The sequence below is a fragment of the Fringilla coelebs genome (genome assembly GCF_963513975.1).
Source record: "Fringilla coelebs genome assembly, chromosome: 8".
In the NCBI taxonomy this organism is placed as follows: Eukaryota; Metazoa; Chordata; class Aves; order Passeriformes; family Fringillidae; genus Fringilla; species Fringilla coelebs.
The window spans coordinates 35,907,561-35,917,560 of NC_140066.1; the positions used below are offsets into that span (position 1 = coordinate 35,907,561).

The 10,000-nt window shown below is 41.9% G+C and overlaps 1 protein-coding gene across 17 annotated transcripts in view; it reads right to left on the minus strand.

Annotated features, from left to right (window-relative positions):
- Positions 1 to 10,000, minus strand: part of EBF3 (EBF transcription factor 3) — a 130,817-nt gene that overhangs the window by 24,946 nt on the left and 95,871 nt on the right. The gene's annotated exons all lie outside the window — the stretch shown is intronic.

A 10,000-nucleotide genomic window follows, 5' to 3' on the forward strand; every position in this document is an offset into this window, starting at 1 on the left:
GCATTGTGGAATGCATAGGAAATACAAAGGCATGGAGGGGTTGAACACATCATTCATCAGAAGGCACTCTTGCTTGTTGAAGCAGGACTAATATCCCTGGACTTACTAAGGACAACCTATTTACTGTAAAAAAAAAGAAAGAAAGAAAAAAATTTAAAGGCATTTAAGTTCTCCTCATTCCACAAAGAAACTAAAAATAGATTTTTCATTAAAAAACCAAAATGACGCCTTTGTCTTTATCTCCCCGATTTCTCGTAATTGCTTCACTTTCCCTCAGATGGCAGGAAGGGAAACAATGGCACTCACTCACTTGTTTCAATTACAGGCCTAAAATTCACAGGTCAGCTCATAATTACGCTCGATCCGATAATGATATAGAATTTTCCTTAAAATTCTCATGCTAACATGGGGAAAACTGCCTCCATGCTGATTGTTTGTTTACCTATTTGCTTGTTTATTTATTTACCTCGCTGGAAAGCAAAGCCCACCCCAGGTGTTGACATCAACAATGCTGGCTGTGTGTGGGAGTCAAAGGAGGGATTGTCCTGCCCTTCAATATATATAATTGCTTTTCATTCCCTTTATTTTGTCTGGTTTTAGGCAGCCCCAAAAAGGCATCAAGGAGAAGCTGGCAGGGAATACTGGGATGCAGGGCTGCTCACAAAGGAGGAGACAAGGACATGTAGTCATTGAATGGAGGGGAATGGCTTCAAACTGAAAGGGATTCAGTTCAGATGGGATACTGGGAGGACAAATCCTTCCCTGGCAGGGTGGGCAGGGCTGGCACAGGGTGCCCAGAGCAGCTGGGGCTGCCCCTGGATCCCTGGCAGTGCCCAAGGCCAGGCTGGACACTGGGGCTGGAGCAGCTGGGACAGGGGAAGGTGTCCCTGCCATGGCTGGGGTGGGACTTTAAAGATCCCTTCTGGCCCAAACCAGTCCGTGACAGGAGTTAGCCAAGAAATATTAAAAGAGTGTTTTGAAGGCTAATTTGTGTCTTTGACATCTTTGAAGACTAATGTCAAACCACTCACTTCAGGAATCATCCATCCCTCTCAGGGTCTCTAGAGCAGGTCAGAACATCCCCAGCAGAAGAGACTTTGTATTCAAAAGTGAAGAGAGGAAAAAAAACAGGGAAAACACTCGCTGGCATGTTCCAGTCAGCCACCAGACCAACCAGTGCCTTCCTCCTCCAGGAGGGATGGAAGGACCCCAGCATGAGGGGAGGGAGAAAACAAGGGTGAGGGGCCAGACAGCTGTCAAAGAAACAACAAGCATCCTCCCCAAATGTGCAGCAAATTGAGCTTTGAATACACTCTGTGACTAACAATCTGTCCCCTGATTTTCAAGAGCCTGATGCCAACAGTTGTGGGGTCTCAGCAGGGCTGGTGCACCCTCAGTGCACGAGAGATGCCAGGAGGCTGCTGAGAAACATCTGATGGGAAGACCATGGTGGTCTTCTACCCCCAGATAATCCTCAGGGATCCTCAGCCCAGCCCCTCCAGGCTGTCCCAGCACAGGACCTGGGCTCTTAGCACACCTTTGGAGGTGACACTCAATGACAAGCAGAGCACTAACACCTCATGACCCTCGATTCCTCAAGGGCATTTCCACTTTGACTGAGAACGATTGTGTTCCAGGCTCCGATGTTTGCCAAAAAAGTCATTACCATCATAATAGCTGCAGATTTACTTTAAATGAGTGAATGAATGGATGAGATGGAGAAGGAGCAGGAGAGGGAATGAATGAAAAGCACTTAACATGCCACACAGCCCTCTAAAACTGAGTGAAGAAAGCAGTACAGAGGGAACAGGACCTCAGACACCCTCTGTTTGTGTGTGCTCTCCTCTCCACATCCAGGGCCACTGGATGAGCCTGGATAGAAGGACAACTTGTCTGGTGTCAGAGAGCCACATGATGGTTGGATTTATGGGAGGGGACAGCCTCACCTGAGTCATGGACATGGACATGGACATGACCCCAATGTTCTCCCTTGTACAGACATCACTCTGCTGCTGTGGGTATTTAGAGCCAGTCATAGTGGATATATTTAAATATTTAAAGACTTTGAAGGTGAAGTCTGAAGCAGAGAATGGAAAGCACTTGGAGTTAACCCATTTGGGATGTTGGTCAATGGAGTTTTTGTATTAGACCACACCACACATTTCAGTGTGAGAAGAGTTTGCAGGGTCAAATACCCACAAATTTGCCATCATTTAAAGCTACAGAATGAGCAGATCATGACAAATTGGGGATCACATCATAAAAACCAGTGCCAAGTAAAAGGACTTGGGGATGTTGGTTGATGAGAAATTCTAGGTGACACAGCAATGTGCCCAGAAGGAATTTTTTTAAGTTAGGGTGGGCAGCCCTGGCCCAGGGTGCCCAGAGCAGGTGGGGCTGCCCCTGGACACTGGGGCTGGAGCAGCTGGGACAGGGGAAGGTGTCCCTGCCATGGCAGGGGTGGCACTGGGTGGGATTTGGGGTCCCTCCCACCCAAACCATGCCAGTTTTTAGCAGGGAACATTGCAAAGGAGGGACTTGGCACTATTTCAGTGAAGGAGAAGGAAATCTGTGTGATATCAAATCATAAATGCTCTCATCATGCCAAGGAAGTCTCACAGCCCAACACATATGGAACTACAAGAAAACATGGCATTTTATGAAAACAACATATGACTAAAACACCAAAATATTGTACTCTAGAAATAAGGCAGATTCCTGATTTAGTAAAGTGTGTTACCATGTGCTGCTAGATCAAAGCAGCCAAATGTACATTTCAACTGCTCAATACTCCAAGGTACTTTACTAATTAAGATATATTTTACTGGAATAAACTGAGCTTTCATCTATTTTTGCATTTGGGGTATTATTTGGGAGTTTATTCCTTTGCTAGGCCACACAGCTGAATAAATATCTCCTCCTTACAGATAGGTCTGTGTGGATCCATCCCCATGTTTCCACACACATTTTAGAGAATTATGATGGAATTCTGCTACAAGAGCCTGAGAAATTCTACCTGAAATTCTTCTGTGCCACAGAGCTGGATTACACAATCCTTGTGCAATATAAGAATTTCAGGTCCTCTGAATACAAGAGCAATGAAATATAAGAATTTCAGGTACTCTGGAAACGATGCTTGATGGCAGCAAATGGCAAATGTGATCATTTGCCTGTCATCACTGGCTGAGCTCTTCAGGGGTATTTATCCCTCTCAGAACCATATGAAATCTGTGATGCCTCAGCAAACATCTGTGAGAGCTGGAATTCTGCACAACTTCTCCCCATTTATATTCGGCAGCCATCACCCAGCATAAGAATATAATACTGTCATATTTTAATATAATATTTAGACAAATAGGACTTATAATCAGATCCTTAAGATCATCTAACAGAGCTGCTACAACTGCATTCCTCTGTTGTATAATAATTTAAACAAAAATAGATCTTACTCAAAGTTGTGAAATCTCTGTATTACTTGTGGATATTGGAAAAATACCTCAAATAACTCACAGAATGCATGGAGCCTATAAAAAGCTTTATTAAATGCTTAAGCACAGTGGATGTTGCCACTTCAAAAAAAGAAAGCAAGCCTGGGTTATTATTTTAATCATTCATAATTCTGTAAACTATCTGTTTAGGCTTCAATGGAATTTTTAAAATATTTATGCATGCTAAAAATACACAGATATAAAAAAATATTCCAAATAAAAATACTTTTGTATGCCAAAATCATTTATCTTAGAGGAAACTGCAGATGCTGAAGGTTTTTAATTAAGCTAACACAATTCAGATTTTTCTGAGGAGCCATAATGCACATCCAAATTTAACGAGTTCTCACGATTTTGCCAAAAAAAATTCCTTTATTCCCATCCTTAACAATTTAACAAGTTAGGAATTTTGCAATTAAAATTTGAAACTATCCAGTCCTAGATTGCAACTTTCAAGCTTATAAAAGACTGGGATAGCAAAGGGAATTCATCAAGCATGGCTTGCTGGGACTGCTGCCTGCATGTCCTGCTCCTTTGGCACATCCACAGCCAGTGGGCATCCCTGGAAAGGACTGTGGAATATTCCAGATGGGATCAGCACCAGCTGACCCTCAACCAGCTCCAGAAGAGAACACCAGCTCTACCAGGGAGCTCTTCCAGCCACACCAATTCCCATGGCTTCAATGGGACTTGACTCAAAAATCAATGGTCATCCACAGGAATTCACATTCACCTTGCGAGTCTTAGAAATTCTCGTGAAATAGAAATAATAGTGGACATCCAGCAGATTTTTTAAATGCTTTTTGACATTTTTCCTTAGAAAATGGCATTCATTGCAGTTGTGATAATTATTTTATTTTTAATGCAGATGAGGCCTCAGGCCTCAGCCAGTGCCTTTAAATCAACTTCCATGAAAATCACCTGGCTAAAAGAACATATCTGTAACATACAGATTTCTGCCATGAAAACACTTCCAAGCTTTTTAATTACAGCAGTAGCACCGGAATATGCAACAGAATGAGTTTTAAAATACAGCAAAATCATTATTTTCCTTAACCATGAGCTTCTGGATATTTTCCTAGTTTCCATGTTATGTTGCTCTCAACACAAAGGCCACAAAGACCACGTTTCTTTTCATCTCCACAGCACTTTCCTGAGAGTACAAATTAATTTAATGGGAATACTTGTGTCATGGATAGCAGCAACCAGCCAAACCCAGGAATTCACCTGGACATCTTCCAATGCAACCCAGATTTGTCTGTTTGCTCTCCTGCTCTCATAGTACAAGAACAAGAAGTACATTTTTAGTGAAAGATCTTGTTTCCTGTCCTTCCACCTATTTTCCTTGATTTGAAACTTGGGGAAGTTTTCAGCCCAAGTGGTACAATCAGGCTATAGTAATAACAATTAGCAGTAAAGCTAAAGTTATGGAAAGAAAACTAGAATTAGACAGTTTAATATTCAGGAAACTATTTTACTATTTAACTCCAGACTGCATGTAGCAACAAAAAATAAAAGAGAAAAGCCATTTTCCCCAATTCTCAGAGAAAACAAGGCAAAGGTCTTGTTCAGCGCTCAAATTTTCCTGATTATTGCGTGAAGCCAAGATGACCCTTTTGTCCTTTTTTTTTTTTTCCCTTCTTTTTTAAGATGAATTGCCATCGCTTGGCTGCTACATTTTGTCAGTTTGGGCACAGCAGAGTCAATACCTTCACCTTGACACGGAAACTTTGTGATTTATCAGTGGTGCTGTGACTCAGTGCTACCACGACCTGGCGAGGTGCAGCCACTCATGGCACCGGGAGCAGACTTTGGTCACAGCTACTTGGAAAAAAATAAAGCACTCTCTGATGATAGACAAATGTGTCTTGTTAGCAACAGCCAAAAAGCGCTTGACTTGTACTAATAACAAAAAGGCCATGTTGGTCACCATGGGTCTAAAGACGAAGCACCCTGTCACTGCCTTGGTTGGGAAATTAGCAAATAATGTTCCTTTTCCTTGATAAATGGGTGACAGTTCTCTCTCACCAATCATTTTTTAACATTTTGATGCATGTCTATGATCCCGCTGGAGGAACAGAAAAGTTTACTGGCCCTCAATTTTCCGATGATGAATGGAACACTCTAAATGTGCGATTTCTGTATGAGGTATAGTTCATTTTAAGCAATTCTAGTAAATGGGTGTCACTGATTAGGACAAATAGTCTACTTGTGCAATAGCACAAATGGTATGTCTCATTCTTCTGGCCTCCTTTGAGACAGAAAAGAAAGGGGACAGCAATGACCCTGATAAACCTGGAATTGCTACTGTTTAAAAAAGAGCTATTATATAATATACATTATCCAACACACTATTGACTTGATGCTACTAAATCATGTCTGTATGTTTAGCATTGGCCTATTAATTAAAAATGTATGTCATGCTCAAAAACCTTCTTTATACGAAGAGACACTTCACCAGAATCCCTTCCCCTTTGACTTATTGCTTTCAGAAAAACACATTTTACTCCAGGCCTATAAAGCAGTTTTCCACATTAACAGAGACTTTCTGGGTCTGACTCTTGAACACTAAACTTTGACTGACTTATAGAGACCCAGCTTGAAGAAAGGGCAAGAATATCTGTTCTATCTTGATTTTTTTTTCAGCTTGCTAACAACTGATACTGACACAAGGTCTGATCGATAAATAACCAATACTGTAATAACAGTGACTGTAAGTTGCTTCAGGACAACAGCACTTAACAGGAAAAAAAAAAGAAATGCAATATATATGAATTAGAAATGCTGAGGATTTCATTAAAATGAATGTAACTGCTTTTTTTTTTTTAAAGGCTTTCCAATAAAAGCTTGGATACATTCTGTATATTTTTAGCATTCCTCTTGCAAAGTCACCAGATTTCATCCTTCCGAGCAATAACTGAATATGTACAAGAACTAATCAGGTGATTTAAATTTAACTAAGGCCTTTGCCGTGGAGTTTAGCATAGTAAAAATAGTATGATTTGTGGGAGGCAATTAACAATCATTTGCTCTGTGGATACAAGTAATTTGTTTAAAGAGCACTGACCTATGAGACAGCCAGTTTGTGTTGGCTGTGATGGAAGGGAGCTATTGACTCTAAACAGTGTTACAGCGCCATTGACAGAACCGCATTTGAATGTGCACAAAAGATCTCCCAAATGCTTGAGGAACACGAGAGATCTTTCAGAGGGGAAGGCAGGGTGGGGGCCAGCCCAGGAAAGCAGCCAAGGGCCGAGGGGAGAGCGAGCCAAGGCCACAAACCGGGACAATGTCACCAGTGCAGAGGGCTTCCCCGCGCTGGGGCCACGCCAGCCAACGCTCCATCAGGAGGGGACACGAGCAGTGGGCTCAGGAGCTCCAAATCCAACACAAAGCTTTGTGCAGGGGAATCGTTTTCATGTGAGCACCCAGCAGCAAAAGCACTGCAGGCCTGGGAATGGGTCCGTGGGTTGGACATCCATCCCCGCGTTCTGCTGGGGACGTGGTGGCGGTCGGACGCCGCGGTGCCCTGCGAGGGATCTGCTGCCTCCTGACAATTTGGGGCACTGCCTCAAAGGCAAAGAGGCTGTCAAAATAGGGGTGTGCACCAAAAACCTCAGGGCGGAAGCAGCCAGCATGAAAAGTTCCAAGGGCCACGAATCATCCTTTGAAACTGTTTTGGTATGCTCTAGATCAGGCTGTGCACCCTTTATTTGCTTGGGAAATTACACAAAACACAGAGGAAACAGGAAGGCAGTGGCACAAACACACTGTAAACACAACCCTGCTGCTCAGCTGAGAGCAAACCAACAGAATCTGCAGAGCTTCAAATATGTGTGTAAAGGTGCAATTTTATCTGTAACATAATTTCATTTCGAAGCATACAAATCACAATTTGCCATAATCAAATAAGGCTGCAGTGCTTATATTCTAATTAAAAAATAATCTCTGATATTTAATTTAGAAACCTGGAAGACTGTACCAGCAAAATTATGGCTACAACCTGCACCGACCACTCGATTTACCCACAGACAGCAAATTTTTCAGGTAGCACTTTTAAAATCAGTATTAAACAAGCAAAGGCTGCACCGCTCGATATGTATTAAAACAAGTATTGTACCCAGTTATTAATTTGCACTATTCACTTTTAAATGCAGCAAATACCTCATTAATTTAATTTTAGGTGCCCACCAGTTTATATTGCATTTTACAGTCTAGAAGGCAATTTACTATTAACTGGCAATTACATACAGAATGATTGTTAATTCTGCTCCTAAGTGCTAGCTGCTTGAAAATTGTTATCTCTCTCTAATTTTTGACCTTCTTACAACAGGGGTGAGGTACACTGGGAATACAAAGGACTAGTAGAGAAGAGCCGGACATGTCATTTGTGACTCATTCTTTTAATTCACCGTGCTAATCAACTGAACTGCCACAATCTCCCAAGGTAATTGTATCTTTATAATAGTTGAAAGCAGCGGGCAAAAAGGCATGGATAGATGGGGAAAGGCCTTGCCTTTGCCTGCTGGGAGCCGGCGTGCTCCTGCTTCTGCGCCGGGCTAATGGGGGCTTTGGAGAAAAATCTGGAACTTTCGCATCTCCCTGCCCCGATGGTTTAATGTCTCAACTTCTGTGCTCACAAAGGCTTTGTGCACCACACTACACTCTTGTTTCATTATTCCGCAGCCTTGTTGCCCTATGGTCTACCTCCTGCTGGGAAGGTTAAATGTTAGAGTGCCAAGCCAGGCTGCAAGCATGGTGGGACACTGATGGGAAACAGATGCCCTGGGGACCCGGCCCCTCCCTCCACCAGGCTACAGCATTTTCATTTTCTGAAATACACCAAGGCTTGGCTTCCCTCTCAACGGCAGCTGTAATTTCCAAAGACTATCTCAGCCACCCTATCACTCTGGCATAAAGCAAAGCAGAAGTTTCCCGGTCAGGCAGGGTCTGGCTTTCTCTCTTTATTTTCTTACTGCTGGGATATTGGCTTTTGTTTCCCTCCAAAGGTGTTTTAAATATCTATTCCTGTTAAAGTGTTGTTAGTTACATAACTTTATTACAATTTCATTCCGGCGGGAGAAGCTCCTGACATTCTCATGATCCTTTTGAACATCTTTACTTAGCGATAAAGACAAAAAACAACCCCAAGAAGGAAAAAATGAATGGTTTGTTCTTGCAGTTCCATAAACATATTAGAAAGAGTTCCACTTCCACATTAGAAAGAACCTCAAAACAGCAAAATTAGCCACATTTGCAAAATCTGCACCTCAGAACTCAGTTAAAGACATTACTCTAAAGCAAGTTAGAATTCCAGGCTCTGCCCCGAGAGCCAGACCGTCATCTGGTTCAAATCTGCGGCGCTCCCCTGCTCGCCGTGGAACTGCACCAGCTCCCAACAGCTCAAATATCTGGAACTTGGGCTGAGCCTTTTAATTCATTCATTTTTTATTTTGCTTTTCTTTTACCTTGTCATACTCAGCTGTAGCTTTGCATAAACTCTACGTGTATACATATATATATATATATATATATATATATGTATGTATATGTGTGTGTATCTATGTGTCTATATATATATATATATATATAACATTGTTCATAAGAGCATTTTTAAGCCCACAACAGTGACAGCCCCACCTGTGCTCACTACCTTTGCAGCAAAACAACTCTGCCTTTTGGGATAAATCATCTGCCTCAAAAGCACCACAGCCACCACCATCCCATTTGGAAGCTCTGGTGAAACCCAATCCTAAAGACCAATAAATGCAAATATTGTCTCCTTCACCAGCCAGAAAAGAGTTACCCAGGTTTGGATGCCAGCCTTTTTGCTCAGATTTTGATTTCTTTGGGAATAGAGAGAATACAGGAATCTCAGGTGCTACCGTCACTTAAAAGTTCATTTCAAAGGCAGACACAAAAGCATATCCAGGATGCATTAACAGTTGCAAAAGTCCTCCCTTAAAACTACCCAGGAACACACTTTTCCCATTAGATCTAAATTAATAGATAGAAACAGTTGCAGTCTAGTGGGAAAATATTCATCAAAATGCACATCATCTGCACATCATCTGCAATCTGCATTATCTACCCAATAAGCAGCGAGGGCTCTCCCCGAATCCCTGCAGTCTGTCGAGTAAACAGTTAAGGCTCTTTGTTTTCAAAAGAGAGATTGATTCATCAGATCAAATTTATTACCTAGAATCCTCGTCCAAAAGTACAGTAAATTAAATCGCTATTTCTCCCTTTTCCCTCCCTGCACCTCAGTAAAATTCATTGGAAAATGCCAGAAAAACTCTAATACGCATTTCAGATAAAAAGCCAGCAGTCCCAAAATAAGAATTTTCACATTAAAATCACTGCAAAACCACAAAGTTCCGACTTTTTCTTGTGCTGTTGTAAATTAAAATCAAATGTATTTAAAAGAATTGGCATAAATAAATCATTCCCAGGCTTGTGAGTTTGTATCCCAAGTTTTAGGTCTGAGGGAATCTTTAGAGACAGATTGTGAA